This window comes from Musa acuminata, chromosome BXJ3-7 (genome assembly GCF_036884655.1).
Source record: "Musa acuminata AAA Group cultivar baxijiao chromosome BXJ3-7, Cavendish_Baxijiao_AAA, whole genome shotgun sequence".
Taxonomy (NCBI): Eukaryota; Viridiplantae; Streptophyta; class Magnoliopsida; order Zingiberales; family Musaceae; genus Musa; species Musa acuminata.
The window spans coordinates 31,900,459-31,921,474 of record NC_088355.1 but is presented as its reverse complement, the minus strand read 5'-3'; positions in this window follow the sequence as shown (position 1 = coordinate 31,921,474).

Below are 21,016 nucleotides of genomic sequence, written 5' to 3'. Positions count from 1 at the left end.
CGAAGATGAGGAGAAAATCAACAAAGGCAAGGTAGCAAACTATGCCTTAATGACTTTCTACGATGAGGTAAACAACTCAAATGAAACTCCTTTAATTTATTTCAAAATTATATGATGCTTTTAATGAATTATTTTTAATTTAGTTTAATTATTTTTCTTGAAATTTACATGTTTAATGATGTAATGAAAATTACATGTTTTATGAATAAAATGTTAGATTTAAATCTAATGATAATCCGATGTATGTTTTTCAAGAAGAAATAATGTATATCTTGATAATTTTCGTATTGATTTTTTATTTTGTTTGAAAATGCTTTATGCTCAATGAAATCATGATTGATGAATATGCTTTATATTTTCTTTGGCTTGTATGTCTTATCATGATGAATGTTTTGAAAATAAATATTTGCATTATGCTTGATGATATTTATGCATGAGGACTTGAAGTAATGATTTGAAATCATATGTTTTGGAATTATGAGTTATACTTTTTGATCTTTCCGTTTAAAATGTTGATGTATTGTTTTCATACGAAAAACTTGAGTATGCTTATATGAAATCAATCACTTAAAATAAAACACATAAAAGGGTAAATATATTATCAGTGGAATTAAAATGATAAATCAAATCTCTTGTTTAAAGAAGCCTTATGTTTAATATGTTATACTTTTTTGGTCTTGATGGGTTTTATGATGAAATTTACTTTTTGGTCCTAAACGTTGATGCATATTTTTATTTGGCAAAAATGAAAAAAGCATGCATCTATGAAATCAATCTTATGAATTGAATAACTAAAAAGAAGAAAGCTTTCTCCTTAAAAAATTTCTCTACTTTATCGACTTTTCGAAAAGGAGAGACTAATGAACCTATCTTTTTATTCTTAGAATCTCTTGAAAAGATTTTGATGATTTTGTTTATTTGAATTTGAATGAGTTTTTACCTATATCATGATTTTGATTCCTCGGAATTACTTAAGATTTGAATTTGAATCATAAAATTTCTTATGCATGAATTGAAATATTTTTCTCCTACATTTCGTTTTGTGATTTACTAAAGAGAATATCTTTTTAGGAATTCATGATTTCAAATATCTTTTGAAGATCTTTTACTATTTGATCTCCTATGATTCTACTTGCCATATATTAAAAAGAAGTATTATTGAACTCATGATCTTGGATTCTAGGAATCAAATCTTGATAATTTCCTTAATTGAATCAAGATCCCTCACTTTTTATTCTAGAATGATTTCTTACAGTTAATTAATTAGAATATTTGTCCAAATGAATCACAATGTTTTCATGATTCTTTTTTAGTCACAACTTGAGATGATGTACCTTGAAGTTTGGAACATGGTATACATAACTTGATTTTTCTTTCATCTTTTTGAAACTCCCTTGTATTCATTTAGTGTTTATCTCATCACCCAATTAATTTATGATATTCTTCATGTGATGAAATGAATGTAATACCATGTTGATGCATACAAATGAGAAGTTATGATCATGCATGGTAGGATACAATATAATTTGACATTTTGATACCATCATGATTTGAATTATTTGGAATGATGAATGCAATATTATGATTTTTTTATGATGTGAAAGTCAACAATTATCATTCTCTGAAATGATACTATATTGCAATTAAGAATGATACTTTATATTTGTCATGATGTGAAGATTAATAAAAAGGGAAAAGAATCACAACATTGTATTATTCCCTTGTATTTTACAATGACATGGGGGAGCAAATTTTGCTAGCTTGCTAGCTTACATCTTTCAAGAAAAAGCAAAATGCTTGCTCATCTCAAAAAGATGCAAAAATCTTGCCAACTTTCATATGTTTAAAATTTGCTAGCTCACAAATTGAAGGAAAAAAACTTGCTTGTTTGCTAGCACATCTAAAGAGAAAATACAAGCATACTTCATGTAGCTTGCTTCATTTAAAACATTGTATCTGGCTAGCTTGCATTATTTTTCAATAACTTGCTAGCCTTCGTACTTCAAAGAGAAGTAACACTTGCCAAATTGCTAGCTTGCATATTGTAAAACAATGTAAAATTTTACTAGCTTGCACTTTGCAAAGGAAGCAAAAAATGACACTTCTCAAAAGAGAAGAAAGCTTGCTATCTTGAAACACCACTATCTTGCCTTCAACAAGAAGCTATCTTGCATTTGCTTTCGAAATTTTGCTAGCTTGTATGATATAGAACATGCTATCTTATTACCTAGCATATCTAAAACTTGATAGCTTGAATGTTTTAAATATGATATAACACTTGCTAAATTTTCTAGCTTACAAATTGCATGATGATAAAACTTGATATTATGTTTTTTTTCATGCAATGATTTGAACTTATATCTCAAATACTTGATAGTTGGAACTTCTCCTTTTTGTTGATGACAAAGGGGGAGAAGTATGATCATATTATGCATGATGAGGTGTTACAAATATTCATGATGAAATTTACAATGACTTGAATTCAAAGTTCTATCAATATGGCATATTGATAGGGTGAGTTTGTTTAAACTCTAGGAGTTAAGGTTAACTCCATCATTAATTGATTGTCATCATCAAAAAGAGAGAGATTATTGAATCTCGGATTTTGATGATGAAACCAATTGATATGTGTTTATGATTTAATCTGCATTTTGAATGACACAGGATGCTTTGATCAGGGAGAGACAATTAAAGTAGGAAGAATCATGTTGGGTCGGAGGAAAACGTGTTAGAAGATTGGATGTCGGACCGGAGGATCGGTCGACGTATCGACAGAAGGCTTCGGGCCATGGATTCGGGCATTGGGCCAAGAAGAGCGGATATTGCGCCAAGGATATCGGAGTTGCGGAGGTCAACTGACCGATTAGGCAATAGGCCGCAAGAGAGGACGATGCACCGATGAATCAGATGAAACGTCGATGGACCAATGACATGCCGAACGACATGATTCATACTTAGTAATAATTATCTAGATCGAAGTATGTTTTTATGTGTGTAGGATTAACTATGATAGCAAGGCATAAAGCAAAATGAAGTCCCCGAGTCAAGAACACGATTTTATTAGGAGTTCGAGAGTTCGTTAGAAGTCCGGACGTTCGTTGGAAGTTCTGCCAAAATTAACCGAGAAGTCCTGGAGCTTACTAAAGAAGCTCATCGGAACTCGCCAAGAAGATCATCGTGAAGTCTAGGAGCTTGCCGGGAGTCCGCCAGAACATTGCCGAGAGATCGTTGGAAGTTCACTGGAAGATCGCCAGAAAAAACCAGACTTACCTTGCTTAGATTATGTCTTAGGAATCATAGTTAGCACATAATTATAGTTGGGATTAGGAGGTAATCCCAACAACTCTGTTAGGGGCCAACTAAGCCCGAAGTTGGACTGGTTTGGGCCAGATTGAAGGCCCAACTAATGTGCTAAAATCTTGGCCGACGGTGGCACCACTAGGGCCAGTGGTGGCACCGCCTGAGGAACAGCACCCCAAGAAATCTGGGTTGTGGTACCGTTGGTAGTAATGCTGCCAGTAGTGGTACCACCCCTATTCAGAGGTGGTACCGTCCAATACTAGATCCTACGGTGGTAGTACCACCCAGGAACGGTAGTGGTACTGCTAGTACCCAAGAAACCTGGGATGAGACCTTTATAGGCTCCAAAGTTTGAATCAACTTGAAGCCTATAAATACCCCTCTCATCCATGGTTAACACACACAAGCATAGAGAATTTGAAAGTGATAAAATGCTGTTGTAATCTCTTGAGAAATTCCCTTCTCCACTCTAAGTTTAGAATTCTGTAAGAAAGGAGTGAGTGCTTGTAAGGGTTGTCTCCTAAACCCAGTAAAAGGAGAAGAGGGGTGTAAGATGGAGTTTGATCTTTGCCTATTAAACGAAGATCGAAAGTGGATGCTGGTGGCCTTGACGGAAGAGGAATTAGCGAGGTGGATGTAGGTCACGATAATTGAACCACTCTAAAATATGGTTTACATTTACTTCTTGCTAGTTACCTTATTGCAAACTGAATTCCTCCTTCACTACGTTTCCATACAATTTCAAGTTAACATCTTTACAAAACTAATTTGAATCGTACGAAGGTTTTTGAAGACGTAATTTTACTACTGCACTAATTCACCCCCCCTCTTAGTGCCGACTCGTTCATAACAGGAATATCCTATGTGTTCTTACTCAGATAAATCCCGAGCTAAGGTCATTCGGATTGAGAGAGAAATAATTCTTTGGGAGAATCCGATTAGAGTGAGACTTGAGTAGAAACTATACGGGCCTAATAGTACCATGCCTGGTATACGGTCTCTAGGATATTAGATATATGAGGGACTATAGATACATGACCCAAGCTCAAAAGAAAGTATTTTGCATGTCCAATCATTGATCCTAGGATTTCTACCTGAAATCATATAGGTAGCTGGTATTATTCCCTATACATGAGTCTGTCATTGTACTGGAATATAAGATGAATACCAGCAACAGATATAAGTCTCAATATAGAAGTCAAAGCTTTCAAATGCTCTTTCTTTATACACGAGGAAGATTCATTCTTCTTTTTGATTGATATAAATAAGGATAATAATAATAGATCAATTCTAGTTGATGATTCATGTTTATAGGGGTATAGTTCTTTATTCATGTTGATAGGGGAATTCCAGAACCCCCAAATTCAGAGTGAGTTCTTTCATTACTCAGAAGAAAATAACAACCACTTCCAAATAGCGAAACATATTCTCTTTATCGATAAATGCTAACACTCATATAGAGATTATATTCATTGTGTGCTTGCCTTGACTAATAGTATCCTTGTTTATTCCGATAGAGTTAGATTTATATGCCTTGCTGGGTACTTAGCTTAGAGTTTGATTCTTTTATATGTGTTTCCGGGTACTTAGCTTAGAGTTCGCTTCTTTTATATGCCTTGTCGGGTACTCCTTTTATCATTTCATAATTGAGGACAGACATATCCAATTGATTGAATTTTCCTGTATTATCTTGGGAATGCGACGTAGTAGCCTAGTACATCCGTATTCAATGAGTCGAGTGAATTATTATGGAGATAATAATTCATTGAGCCACAAGGAGTTCTAACAGGTATGATTGATAGCCAACTCGATATTGGGTCTAGAAGATCACACATATATGGTAGGCATTGCGACGAGTAGAGGTTTAGATATAAGATATCCACTAAAGCCCCTATCTTATTGGATATATAATAAGTCCCTAAATTATTGGATCCTATGGATGAGATCCAATAAGGGCCAATGAGAGATTATTGGATAGAGATCCACTAATCTAAGAGGCTTAGGTAGTTGGATAGAGATCCAATACCCAATAGAATAGGATCCATTAGGTTTAAGTTGACAAGAGGCCTCTATAAATAGGAGGGAACCAAATACCCATAGGCCAAGGGCTTCTTGGTTGCCACCACCGATTCTCCTCTCCCCTTCTCCTCCTCAGATAGCAGGTGTGGAGATTTGGGTAGTAATTCGAGGTGCATCGTCGTAGCCTTATTGTGTGGATCACCGTTAGAGAGGAGGATGCTTGACCTCCTTCATCCTCTCCTATAGATATATAGGGATTCAGAGATATACGATCTCCCTAGGAAACATAACTATCTCATGCATGGCTTTCAATTTCATAAATTTTGTGCACCAATCTTCACACAACGACGAATACATTTTTGAAAAATTTGGAGATTTTTATTTTTTGTTCTTCTACTGTGAATGTGATGTTACCTCTAGATTTATCTACAGTGGTATCAGAGCCAGGTTGTTCATACGAAAGATTGATTTTAAACTACATGTGTTGTGTTTTAGAAATGCTTTTGATGTCAAAATCGTTGACGCAAAAATGAGAAAGGACAACAACTATTGCTATCCTTATTGCCCTTGTAGATGGCAACCTTGGCTACCATCTACATGCAAGTAGGCCACCTGCAGTAGCGACCGTAATGTCGATCACATGCAGGTAGGCCGTCTGCAGTGGCAATCGCACGGCTGGCCACTTACAGGCAGAGTTGTCTGAGTGCAAGTGTTGTGCCTATAGCGTAAGCAATGGCAAATGTATATCTTTTTGTTGATGATAAAAGGGGAGAAGTTGATGGATCCTATTTAATGTAGTGAACTTTTGATGTTGTGATCTCTTTAATATTGTAAACTTTTGAAGGTTACCATGCAATGATACAATGTCGGATTCTCTTTAATGTTGTGAACTTTTGAATGATTACCATACAATGATGCAATGTCGGATTCTTTTTAATACTGTGAACTTTTGAATGTTACCATACAATAATGTAAGTATCATAAAGGTTATATCAAGATGATATATCATGTACATGCAAGTAGTGATGTAAGGCTATGCTCGAAGCATTTTATCATGCATGAAGTGATGAAATTATGCATTTAATACCTTGATAACTTGAAACTATGATGATGCACAATGCATGGAATTTCTAATTAAAATCGATTAAAGCATGAATTCAAGGTTGTGAATTCAAGTTTGGTTTTTCTCAAGTATGTCATATAGATATGTGGAGTTAAGGTTAACTCCGTCATCAATTGGTTGACATCATCAAAAAGGGGGGAGATTGTTGAATCTCATATTTTGATGATGAATCAATTGGTAAATTATTGATATAATCCATATGTTGAGATAAGTGTTGCAGGATTAACTATAATAGCAATGAAGGCATAAAGCAAGATGTTGGGCCAGAGTCAAATATCAAACGATACTTCGAGGATTTGGACTATATGCTAGTGGTTCGCCGGAAGCTCATCGAGAGTTTGTTAGGAGCTCGCCAAGAGTTCGTTGGGAGTTCGCTAAGAGTTCATCAGGAGTCTGCGAGCATTTGCCAAGAGTTCACCGAGAAGTTCACCAGAAGCTAACCGAGACGTTCGCCGGAAGAACAATTGACATACCGGACCAAGATTGCTTAGATTATGTCTTAAATTATTGTAGTTAGACCATAAGTTGAGTTAGGATTGAGAGGTAATCCCACCAACTCAGTTAGGGGCCAACTAGGCCCTCAGTAGGGCTGAATTGGGCCGGTTGAACAACTCATTCAGCACTTGAAGTCACAATTGACGGTAGCACCGCTGGGGCCGACGGTGGCACCACTTGGGACTCAGTCTCCCAAGTGGTCTGGGTGGTGTTACCGCTGGCGTTAATGCTGTCAGGTGGTAGTACCGCCTTGTCAAACAGTGGTACTACCAAAGATTGGTCTCCGAGCTCTATCATACGGTTGTACCACCTAGACTGAGCGATGGTACCACATAGTGTCAATCTACAGGTGGTGGTACCACTAGTATCTCGAAAATCCGTGATGAGACACTTTTTAGCTCTAATTTCGAAGCCATTGGAGCCTATAAATATCCCACCCTTTTTTGTATAAAAGGGCACGAAAGTGTGAATAGAATATTGAAGTCTTAGGGTGTGAAATTGTTGTAAAAGTGCAAAGAGTCCTCCTCCTCCCTTTCTAGTGTTGTGATCATTCAAGAAAGGTGTGAGGCTTGTAAGGGTTATCTCCTAAACCTGTAAAAAGAAGAAAGTGTTATAAAGAGGGTGGTTGGTCTTCGCCCACTAAAGGAAGACCATTAGTGAACGCCGATGACCTCGACAGAGGACGAATCGAAAGTGGATGTAGGTCATATCGATCGAACCACTATAAATTCCGGTATGCTCATTTTTATTCTACCTTTTATTACTGCTATTACTTTCTAAGTTAATTGCTTGTTCATTTACTCTAAAGTCAAGCACTTTCCGAGATTAGTTTTCAACGAATGAATATCTTACAAAACCGATGATTTTTTCCACTACACTAATTCACCCCCCCCTTAGTGTTACTCTTGATCCTAATAATTGGTATCAGAGCTCGGTTACTCTCAATTTGGTTTAAAACCCAAGAGAGATAGCTTTTACCGGCAATCAAGAGGGTCATTCTATCTCACGTCCTCCCATGTTCAATGAGACGGATTACATGTAATAGAAAACTAGGATGAAGATCTTCTTAATTTCTATGGATTTTGAGTTTTGGAATATCATTGAAAACGGATTTCAAAAGTCTTCTCTTCCAATAAACGAATGGAATAACTTAGAGAAGAAGACTTTCTCTTTGAATGCCAAAGCTAAGAATGCTTTGTTTTGTGCTTTAGATAAAAACGAATTCAATCGAGTTTCTATTTGCGAAATGACTTATAACATTTGGCATACACTTGAAATCATACATGAAGGCATAATTAGGGTTAAGGAGTCAAAAATCAATCTTTTGGTTCATAGTTATGAATTATCCTGCATGAAACCAATTGATACCATTGAAGACATGTACACCCGGTTTACGAATGTCATCAATGGTCTAAAAGCCCTTGGTAAAAGTTTTTCTAATATTGAACTTGTTAACAAGATACTAAGATCCCTTCCAAAGAGTAGAGATCCTAAAGTAATTGCTATTCAAGAAGCAAAGGATTTGAACAACTTTCCACTCAAAGAACAGGAATGATTTGGCATTTAGAATTCAAGAAGATCACTTGAAAGAAAACTCAAGTGACGATGATGATGATGACGACAACTTGACACTTCTAATAAGAAAATTCAAAAAATTCATAAGAAGAAACAAAACTAAAAACAAAAATAAACTAAAAGATGACCAAATCATTTGCTACAAATGCAAAAAGTTGGGGCACTTCAAAAGTGAATGTCCCCAAGTGAAGAAGAAGCAACCAAAGAAGAAGAAAATGCTTAAAGCAACTTGGGATGACTCAAGTGCATCCGAAGAAGAGGAGCTAACCAACAAAGAGCAGGTTGCTAACTATGCATCGATGGCATATGGCGACGAGGTAAGTAACTCGATCAAAGCTCATTTATCTTTTGATGAATTATTAAGTGCTTTTCATGATTTATTTGATGAATGTAAATTAGTTAGTAAAAAGTATAAACTATTAAAAAAGGAGCATGCTTCTCTTGTTAGTGATTTTGATAGATTAAAAATTGAGCATGAAGATAGTTTAGCTCCTTGCACAAAATGTGATGAATTAGAAATGTTTCAAAAGGAGAATTTACAACTACATAAAACCTTAGAAAAATTTGAAATACGTAGCAAATCCTTAAACATGATCCTTGCAAGTAAGAATCATGTTCATAGAAGAGATGGAATCAGCTTTGTGAGTAACACTCATAAAAATCCGACTATTTTGTTAAAGGCCTAACTTTGCATGTTTCACCCTAAAACAAATGCAACTTTTGTTACAAATTTGGACATGTTGCTTATAAATGTCCGTTTAAGAAATATAGTCCACACAAATTGATTTGGGTTCCTAAAGGAATCGTAAAGAACTCCATGCAAAATGATAAGTTGAGTCGATCGATTTTTGAGGCACCCAAGGTCAAATGGGTACCTAAAAATTATCATTTTTTTTAGAAATATTTACCATCACAAGCTACGAGCAAGAGATGGTATCTTGATAGTGGATGCTCAAGGTACACGACTGAAGATCCATCTCAATTCTCTAATCTCACTAGCCTAGACGAAGGGTATGTCACCTTCGGAGACAATAAAAAGGGTAAAATCAATGGCAAAGGAACTATAGGTAACAAATTTAACTTTTTGATTAAAGATGTGTTATTGGTTCATGGCTTAAAGCATAATCTTTTGAGCATTAGTCAATTATGTGATAAAAGATACATAATTAGATTTGAATCCAATGCTTGCATTATTGAACAACCACACAAAAACACCTCTATGATTGCCCTAAAACAAAATAATGTATACACTATTGATATTAATGATCTTTGTACTGAAATGTGTTTTTCGATTTTGAATGACGATGCTTGGCTTTGGCATAGGAGATTAGGTTATGCTAGCATGAAACTAATATCTTAAATCTCATCCAAAGAACTTGTAAGAGATATTCCTAACATTAAGTTTGTTAAAAATAATGTGTGTGATGCATGTCAACTAGGAAAATAAATAAAAGGTAGTTTCAAACCAAAGAATCGAATAAGCACCTTTAGACTATCGTAATTGATCCATATGGATTTGTTTAGATCAATTGATACATTAAGCCTAGGAGGTAGCAAATATGCCTTTGTAATTGTGGACGATTATAGTAGATACACTTGGACATACTTCTTGCATATAAAAGTGATTGCTTTAGGTATTTTTCTAAGTTTTGTAAACTTGTTCAAAATGAAAAAGGCTTTATGATTTCATCAATTTGGAGTGATCACGGTGGTGAATTTCAAAACCATGATTTTCAAAAAAAATTTGAATATAATGGATACAACCACAATTTTTTTACTCCGAGAAATCCTCAACAAAATGGAGTAGTAGAAAGAAAAAATAGATGTTTACAAGAAATGACAAGAACCATGTTGAACGAACATAGTCTACCCAAATATTTTTGGGCCAAAACCATTAATATGGCATGCTATGTCACGAATAGTATTCTAGTAAGACCTTTACTTTCCAAAACTCCTTATGAATTATGGAATGAAAAAAAACCCAATGTTTCATACTTTAAAGTTTTCGATTGTATATATTTTATCTTAAATAAAATAGATGTCTTAGGAAAGTTTGATGCAAAATCCGATGGCATTTTTCTTAGTTATTCTTCTATTTCAAAAGCCTTTCGTGTCTTTAATAAAAGAACCTTGGTCATAGAAGAGTCTATTCATGTTGTTTTTAATGAAGTCTCCGAATTTAAGAAAATGAGTTTGATAATAATCTTAATTATAATGCTTTGAATTTAAATAAACCCTCTCCTCCAACTAGCAACTTGGATACATCTTCTTCCTAAACATCCTTACCCAAGGAATGAAAGTATGTAGATGCTCATCCTAAGGAGCTAATCATAGAAGACATATCAAAAGAGGTTCAAACTCATTCTTCTCTTAAAAATTTTTGTGTCAATGCTGCTTTTCTTTCTCAAATTGAACCTAAATGTATTGACAAGGCCTTTAACGATGATTCATAGGTTATTGCAATGCAAGAGGAGTTGAACTAATTTGAGAGAAATGAGGTGTGGGAGTTTGTTCTGAGACCTAGTGACTATTTAGTTATCGGTACTAAATGAGTCTTTAAAAATAAGCAAGATAAATTTGGTATCGTGGTTAGGAATAAGGCTAGACTAGTGGCCAAGGGTTTTAACTAAGAAGAAGGTATCGATTATAAAGAAACTTTTGCTCCTATTGTTAGATTAGAAGCTATAAGGATGTCTTTGCCTATGCTAGTAGTAATAATTTTAATTTATTTCAAATGGATATCAAAATTACTTTTCTTAATGGCTTTATTTTCAAAGAAGTTTATGTTGAACAACTTCCCGGATTTAAGAATGATAATTTTTTGAATCATGTGTTTAAGTTGACTACAACTCTCTATGGATTAAAACAAGCCCCTAGGGCTTAGTCTAAGAGGCTTAGTTCTTTCTTTATTCAAAATAATTTATGAAAGACAAGATTGATACTACATTATTTATTAAATATTTTGAAAATGATTTTCTTATTATCCAAATTTATGTTAATGATGTCATTTTTGGTTCTTCAAGTGAATCGTTGGACTATGTGCTAGGTTTCAATCTAACCCTAAGCAATCTCACTTAAAAGCTGTTAAAAGAATTTTTAGATACCTAAAAGGAACTCCTAAACTAGGATTATGGTATCTAAAATTTTAAAACTTTGAATTACTTGGTTATGCTGATGTCGATTTTGCTGGCTGCCAAATAAATAGAAAAAGTACATCTGGAACATGTCAACTTTTAGGACATGCACTTGTCTCTTGGTCTTCCAGGAAATATAACTCGGTTGTATTATCTACAACTGAAGTTAAGTATATAGCAGTAGGTGCATGTTGTGCTCAAGTTATATGGAAGAAAAATACTTTAGAAGATTATGAAATTCACTTGAAAAACATACCTATAAAACGTGATAACACTAGTGTAATATGCTTAATAAAAAATCCTATTCAACACTCTAGAACTAAACATATTGATATTAGGTATTATTTTATAAGAGATCATGTTAATAACCATGATATATATCTAGAATTTATTGATACAAAACATCAATTAGATGATGTTTTTACAAAACCCTTGATTGAGGAACAATTTGATTTTATAAGAAGAGAATTAGGTATGTTAAATTTTTTTGATACATGAGTTCCTCTTTAAATTTTTCTATTCGGATTTTCTAAATTGAGTCCTCTTTTTCAAGATCATTTACTATTATTTCTTCACTTGAGAAAAGATTAAAATCATGGATCTATGGTATGTTCAATGAGCCATATGAATTTTTCCATATAAATTTTCTCCTCTTACGAAAGTAGAACTTCAAAAACCTGATATGATGTTTAAGTAAATAAGTGTTTGCACCACATAATGATAAACATCTTACTCGTTTGCGCCAGATAATGTTTGCACCACATCTAAAAAATAAGCAGCTAGAAAACTAAAAGCAAGACAGAGCACTGGCGGTGGCACCGTCGGATTGGCGGTAGCACCACCAGTGCTCACTGCCTGTAGGCAGTAGCATCACCCAATTGGCGATACCACCGCCCGCAACTTGCCCTATATAAACATAAGTTAGGGCCGATGGTAGAACCGACCCCAACTCACTCTATACCTCTCTAAACAACCTCAAATCCCTAATTCCTCTTACTCTCCCTCTAGTAACTCAAGAGAACCCTCAATCTTTACAAAATCAAGGATCAATCTCAAACCCCTTTTGGTGATTACAAGAAGGTTTTAAACTACTAAGGTAATCCCTAATCCAAATTATTTCTCTCATTGCATTACTTATTCTTGCTTCTTATTTGTTCTTGATAAATGTAGTCTCGATGACTTCTAGAAGATCTTCAAGGGATAAAGGGAAGAGGAGATTAGATGAAACCTATGATTTCCTACTCTTTGATTCTTCTCAACATGCCCTTAAATTCCCAACTATTGAGTTTAGAAATGTTCATAAGGGTAAATATGTAGATATAGAGGAATTGAGTAATTTGGAACCAATTCAATAGTTTGCTAACTTAAATATCCTCCCAATTCTTCAAATAAATGAACCTATTTATCCTAGACTTATTAGGTTGTTTTACAACAACTTACATGAGGATGAACATGTGTTAGGACTCTAGCTAGGGGAGTCCTAATAGAGAGGGGCATTCTTATAAAACCTACCTAAGCCGACCCCTATTAAAGAGGTAAAGAGGCTGGCTAGGGTTAGGAGGTTGTTTCGTAGAGAAGAATTAGGAGTTGTAAAGGAATATGAGTCTTGAGTAGGAGTATAATTAGGAGTTAGGGTTTAGAAGCCCTATAAATAGTCATGTATTCCTCCTCTTTTGATAAGTAATAGATGACTCTTTTCTATATCCTTTGAGGAGCAACTTGGAGGGAAGAACCCTTATAGAGTTCCAAGGAGGCCGATCCCCTAAAGAAATTAACCCCAAGTTTAGAATCTGGAAGGGTTCTATCACCTGGTATCAGAATAGCATTCTTGTCATCTCGTTGCCCTTCCACAGCCATCCATCAACCCTCCATAGCCGCCCAAAGCAATTCCCACAATTGCTTAAAAGGTCATCGTCGAATTCCACCGTCATCTCCACCACCGTGGATCATCCTTTAATCTCCCTGTGAATTGCAACAGGTTTTGGTTTCCTACCTTACTACTGCTGCAATTTAGTTATTCTTATTCAAAAATCTGAAAAAAAAAATTCCTATATTGTTGCATAAACTTTTCATCGCAAAGTTTTCATCTCTTTAACGAAAGATACATTGTAGAATTCTAGCCGCATAGCATAGTCTGTTTGATCTTGCTACTATATTTTTTCTGTCCAAATCTCTACAAAATTTTTATGATAGCTTTGACACTTCCTAGCAGTAGATTTTCCTTTAGTTTCATTGAAAAAATCTTAATATAAACCACTGATCTTTAACGTCTAGTCTACTACACTTGAAAATATGCGCTATAGAAAATTTTAACCGTATGTTGTTGATTTAACCGATCTATTTGCAATACTTTTTAAATAAAATTTCTTATACACTTCATAGATCATCTTAGTTTCTATCTAAGATTGATCTATTGAGGAATTCATCTCTAAAAATGTTCTTATGTTGTAAATTTTCATCGTAAACCGCTAAAATTTTTCGACGAGAATTCTACTATCGCAACTTGCACCAATGTCCTTGTTGTTATACTACCAAAATTTTCCTGATTAAATTGGTCATCCTTGCTGTCATATAAATTTAGATTTTTCTATCAATTACCTCCTCAAATTTCTTAGGTTTTGCTAGAAATTTCATCGAAAAACCATTTTTTCTTCGACGACAATTTTGCTCTTACAAGACAACATATACCTGCAGCAACTTCCACTTATTTCTATCAAACCTTTGCTGACATCTACCACAGATCTAAAACTTTTTCCCTAACCTTCATCCACTACCATCACAGCCCTAAAACTCCACTAAATCACACCCTCAAACTGCACCCAAAATAGCCACAAAACAAGCCTAAATCGTAGCCTACATCCACCAATCCACCAACCCTTTCGACCATCACTTCTCTCAACCTATATATGTCATTAACCTAATAGCAAAAGAGAGATCTTAACATCACATATTTGGAGGCATATACTATGGCATCTGAGGAGGCAATCAATACTAAATTTGAAGCCTTCAAGGCATGAATGGATGATAAGATTCAGATGCTCTTTACCGAACTGAGATTGGGTCGACCACCAAGCCCGAAGAAATCACATCAAGGAGAGAGCTCTGCCCAATCACAATAAGCCCAAAGAGATGATTTCCAAGGGAGGGGAGGCTCTATGACTGATCTCAACTATCCACGCATGAGGGTGGACTTCCTAAATGGGAAGAAGGAGACCTGATTGGTTAGATCTCACGCGCGGAGCGATATTTTCGGTACCACAAAACCACGGATGCATCTATGGTAGAAATTATAGCTATACATCTTGAATGGGATGTCACACAGTGGTTTGACTAGTTTGAACACACTCATGGAGTACTCTCATGGCGACAATTCAAAGAAGGACTGCTGATCTGCTTCGGACCAACCGATTACGAGAACATTGACGGACAACTAACAAAGATCCGACAAACCTCCACCATTCATGAGTACCATGTTAGGATCGAGAGCACTAAGAGGGGGGGGGGTGAATTAGTGCAGCGGAAATCTTATAATAATTTAAAAACCAAAAGCTACGTTCGTTCAAAAACTATTGTGATGCAAAAGCAAATTCGCAGTTTGTATCTAGGTGCAGTTTGCGTCTAAGCGCAGATTGCGTTCAAGCGCAGTTTTGCGTCTAAACTCAGATTTACGTCCAAATGCAGATTTACGTCTAAACGCAGATTTACGTCTAAACGCAGATTTACGTCTAAACGCAGTTTTACGTCTAAACGCAGTTTTGCGTCTAAACGCAGTTTTACGTCTAAACGCAGATTTACGTCTAAACGCAGATTTACGTTTAAACGTAGTTTTACGTCTAAATGCAGATTTTCGTCTAAACTTTGAAACTCGTTTATATACTTGCAGAAGGCAGTATGCAGTTGAAATCAAGACGTAAACGTGAACTGAAATCTGACGATTGAGCGAGGAAAGCCGATTTACGTCTGAATGCAGTTTTACGTCTAAATGTTGAAACTCGTTCGTAAAATCGTAGAGGACAGATTGCAGTTATTAATAGGATTAAAATGTAAGCGTAAACTGCAAGGAAGCTCGTTCGTAAAAACGCGGAAAACAGTTCTGCAGAATCAAACGTAAACGTAAATTGTAATGTATGAAAATACGAAGTTACGTCTGAATGCAGATTTGGAAGAACAGCTCTTAGAACTTGTTCGTGAAAGCGCAGAGAGCAGTAGTGATGAGGGAGGTTTGCAGTAATGATAAAGTACTCGAAATTAAACGCAAACCAGAGATTTAGAGTGGTTCGGTCAGCCTTGACCTACTCCACTTTTGGCTTCCTCCACCGATGAGGTTGCCGACGTCAACTAGGTGCCTTCCTTCAATGGGCGAAGGCCAAACTTCCCTCTTACAATTTCTCTCCTTTTGACAGGCTTAGGAGACAACCTTTACAGACCTTTCTCTCCTCACTTTTACAATTGAAAACTTGAAGAACAGAAGGAGGAGACTTAAAGGCTTTACAACACTTTTGAGCTCTTTAGAATCACAGAAAAGATCACGATTTTGGTATAGGTCTGTTCTCTTTTCAGTGCTGAATGGGTGGGGTATTTATAGGCCCCAACCCAATTCAAAATTCGAGCTCAAAACGATCAAATCGATCAAATCCCAGAATTCTGGGATCAGGCGGTTGCACCTCTCGACTGGAGAGGTGGCACCGCCTGGCAGAGCTCGAAGACTGAGCTCTGCCGATTGCTTCTCTCTGCCAGAGCTCGAAGACTGAGCTCGATGGTTGCATCACCTGGCAGAGCTCGAAGACTGAGCTTGGTGGTTGCATCACCTGGCAGAGCTCCAAACTGAGCTCAAGCTGATGCACCATTCTGCCAGAGCTCGAAGACTGAGCTTGGTGAATGCATCACCTGGCAAAGCTCGAGACTGAGCTCAGGCTGATGCACCACTCTGCCAGAGCTCGAAGACTGAGCTCGGTGGTTGCATCGCCTGGCAGAGCTCGGAACTTGAGCTCTGGCGGTGCAACCTCTTGGCTGGAGCGGTTGCACCTCCCAGCCTTGCAACCCTGGAGGTTGCACCTCCTGGCTGGGGCGGTTGCACCTCCCAGCCTTGCAACCCTGGCGGTTGCACCTCCTGGCTGGGGCGGTTGCACCTCTCAACCCCACAGCCCAGGCGGTTGCACCTCCTGGCTGGGGCGGTTGCACCTCCTGGTGCAATCAGGGTCCGAATGGTTCACTCCATTCGACCCACTTTGAATCTTTTCAGGGGCCCAATTGCCCCAAGATTAAGCTAATGGGATCACTTCCCATTTTCATGCTTAATCATCGTGCTAACTACGATTATCTCTAAGACAACTTCTGCAGCTTTGCTCCGATGTGTCAATCGCTTCTTCCGGCGAGTTTCCGGCCAACTTCCGTCGATCAACCGATAACCTTCGGTGATCCTTCTGCGGACATCCGGCATACTCCTGGACTTTGCGACGATCCACTTGGCGAGTTCCGACGAGCTTCGCTTGGCAAGCTTCTGGACTTCTCGAATCTGTTCTCTCTGAACCTCCGACGACCGTCCGAACTTCCGTCGAACTCTCGAACTCCCAACGTGATCATGATCTTGACTCCGGCGCAACTCCTGCTGCTTGTCTTACTCTCATCGTAGTTAATCCTGCACACTTATCTCAACACATAGATTAGATAACAAATGACAATTGACTTCATCATCAAAATCCGAGATTCAACAATCTCCCCCTTTTTGATGATGACAATCAATTGATAAAGGAGTTGTCCTTAACTCCCCCTATCTATATGCCATAGTTGAGATAAGTCAACCTTGAATTCAAGACCTAAGAATTCAAGTGACGTATTGATAAGTTAGATCAGTTAAACTTATCAATGCTCCCATCATGATGCCTATCATGATGTATCTCTTCAAGAATTATGTCAAAGCATGACATACATCATCAAGTTTGTATGATTGTGTTTGTAACCATTCATCATGTAATCATATAAAGCAACGAAGGACTTTTTTACATGATGCTCACATTTGAGATTTTCTAGTAAGTTTGCATTTTCTTTACAATATCAAATCAAGACATGATGCAAACTGTAGTACATGTTCACATATCTCTTGGTGATGCAAGGATGGCATAACATTGTTTATAGCATCACTCAAGTATTTGCAACTATGACATAGATATGATTATGGCAGTTCAGCTATGACATAGTGTTTATCAATTCATATTTTTCTCCCCCTTTGTCATCAACAAAAAGCATGATAGCATTATCAAGCATATAAAGGAAGTCATGACACATATATCACTTTATTGTTTTTGCTTGACGGAGGAAAGTCATTTTTCAAGGAGTTTTCATAAGAGTGTACGGGAACATCCCATTTTTAGCATACAACCTGAAAAATGAACTTCTTACATGCATTTGGTTAAAAATATTTGTCACATAATTTGCAACATGTTATTTGATCAAGCGTTGTCAAGGCATGTAATAGTAATAACATCCGAAAGATAATTTTAACTAGTTTAAGTATTCGGACACATCAACATTCCTAATTCTCTTCTTATGTAATCAAATTGTTCTTCACATAGGGGTTTTGTGAAGATATCAGCCAGTTGATGTTTGGTATCAATAAATTCTATGGTCACGTCATGATTAGTGACATGATCACGTATAAAGTGATGTCTAATATCAATGTGTTTTGTTCTTGAGTGTTGTATAGGATTTTTAGTTAAGCATATTGCACTCGTGTTATCACATTTAATGGGAATATCTTTAAGATTCACTTTGTAATCTTCTAAAGTGTTTTTCATCCATACAACTTGTGCACAGCATGCACTTGCTGCAATGTATTCAGCTTCGGTTGTTGATAGGGCAACCGAGTTTTGTTTCTTAGATGACCAGGATACAAGGGCATGTCCTAAAAATTGACATGATCCTGATGTGCTTTTTCTGTCTAGTTTACAGCCAGCGAAGTCCGCATCAGCATAAGCTGTTAATTCAAAATTTTCTGATTTTGGGTACCATAATCCTAGATTGGTAGTTCCATTAAGATATCTGAGTATTCTTTTGACAGCTTTGAGATGAGATATCTTAGGGTCTGATTGAAATCTAGCACAAAGTCCTACACTGAACATAATGTCTGGTCTTGTGGCAGTGAGGTAAAGTAAACTTCCTATCATACCCCTATAGGTTTTTTGATCGAAGCTTTCTCCATTCTCATCAATTTCTAACTTAGTGGAGGTGCTCATAGGAGTGTCAATGGCTTTTGAATTATTCATTTTGAACTTCTTTAGCAAACTCACAGCATATTTGGTTTGACTAATAAAGATGCCATTGCTTAGTTGTTTGATTTGTAGGCCTAAGAAGAATGTTAACTCTCCCATTAGACTCATTTCGAATTCATGACTCATAGTTTTCGAAAAGGATTCACAAAGAGATTCATTTGTAGAACCAAAGATAATATCATCAACATAAATCTGAACAATGAGAAAATTATCTTCAAAATTCTTGATAAATAATGTAGTATCAACCTTGCCTTTAATGAAATTATTTTCAATGAGAAAAGAGCTAAGTCTCTCATACCAAGCCCTTGGGGCTTGTTTTAAACCATAGAGAGCTTTAGTTAATCTAAACACATGATTAGGGTAGCCATTGTTTCCAAATCCAGGAGGTTGTTCAACATAAACTTCTTCGGAAATGAAACCATTTAGAAAAGCGCTTTTAACATCCATTTGAAATAACTTAAAATTATTGCAACTAGCGTAGGCAAGGAGCAACCTTATGGCTTCCAATCGAGCCACAGGTGCGAAGGTTTCTTCGTAATCGATACCTTCTTCTTGGTTGAAACCTTTGGCCACTAATCTAGCCTTGTTTCTAACCACGATACCATTTTCATCTTGCTTGTTTCTAAAGATCCATTTAGTACCAATTACTAAATGGTCATTTGGCCTAGGAACAAGCGTCCACACCTCATTTCTCTCAAATTGATTTAATTCATCTTGCATTGCGATAATCCATGAATCATCTTTCATGGCTTCATCAATACATTTGGGTTCAATTTGGGAGAGAAAAGCGGCGTTGGCACAAAAGTTTTTAAAAGAAGATCATGTTTGAACCCCCTTTGATGTGTCTCCTAGGATTAGCTCCTTAGGATGAGCATCAATATACTTCCAATCCTTGGGTAAGGATGTTTTGGAAGTGGATGCAACCAAGTTGCTAGTTGGAGACGGGGTTTCGTTTAAATTCAAGGAATCAAAATTAACATCATCATCAAGATCATTTTTCTTAATTTCTGAAATCTCATTGAAAACAACATGGATGGATTCTTCAATAATTAAGGTTCTTTTATTGAAGATGCGAAAAGCTTTAGAAACCGAAGAATAACCAAGAAAGATTCCTTCATCAGATTTAGCATCGAATTTTCCTAAGTTATCCTTTTCATTCAAGATAAAACACTTACACCCAAAGACTTTAAAATATGAGACATTGGGTTTTTTGTTATTCCATAACTTATAGGGAGTTTTGGAGAGTAAGGGTCTTACTAGAACTCTATTTAAAATATAACATGCAGTGTTTACAGCTTCGGCCCAAAAATATTTGGGTAGGCTATGTTCATTCAACATGGTTCTTGCCATTTCTTGCAAATTTCGATTTTTTCTTTCTACTACCCCATTTTGTTGAGGATTTCTTGGAGTAGAGAAGTTATGGTTGTATCCGTTGAGTTCACAGAATTCTTGGAAGTCATGGTTTTGAAATTCTCCACCGTGATCACTTCTAATTGACGAAATCATAGATTCCTTCTCATTTTGAACAAGTTTACAAAACTTGGTAAAATGTCTAAAGCATTCATTTTTTTGTTTTAAGAAGTAGGTCCATGTATATCTGCTGTAGTCATCAATAATGACAAAGGCGTATTTGCTACCTCCTAGACTCGATGTAGATATTGGTCCGAACAAGTCCATATGGATCAATTGTAAGGGCCTAGAGGTGCTTATTTGATTCTTAGCTTTGAAGCTACCCCTTATTTGCTTACCTAATTGGCAAGCATCACATACATTATCTTTGATGAACTTGATACGAGGAATTCCTCTTACAAGTTCTCTAGATGATACTTGATTGATTAGTTTCATGCTAGCATGACCTAATCTTCTATGCCATAGCCAAGCATCCTCATTCATAACGGCAAAGCACATTTCATCACATAAGTCATTGATGTCAATAGTGTATACGTTGTTTTGTTTTAATGCAATCATAGATATATTTTTGTGTGGTTTTTCAATGATGCAGGCATTAGATTCAAATCTTATAATATATCCTTTATCACATAATTGACTAATGCTCAAGAGGTTATGTTTTAAACCATCAACTAGTAAAACATCTTCAATAG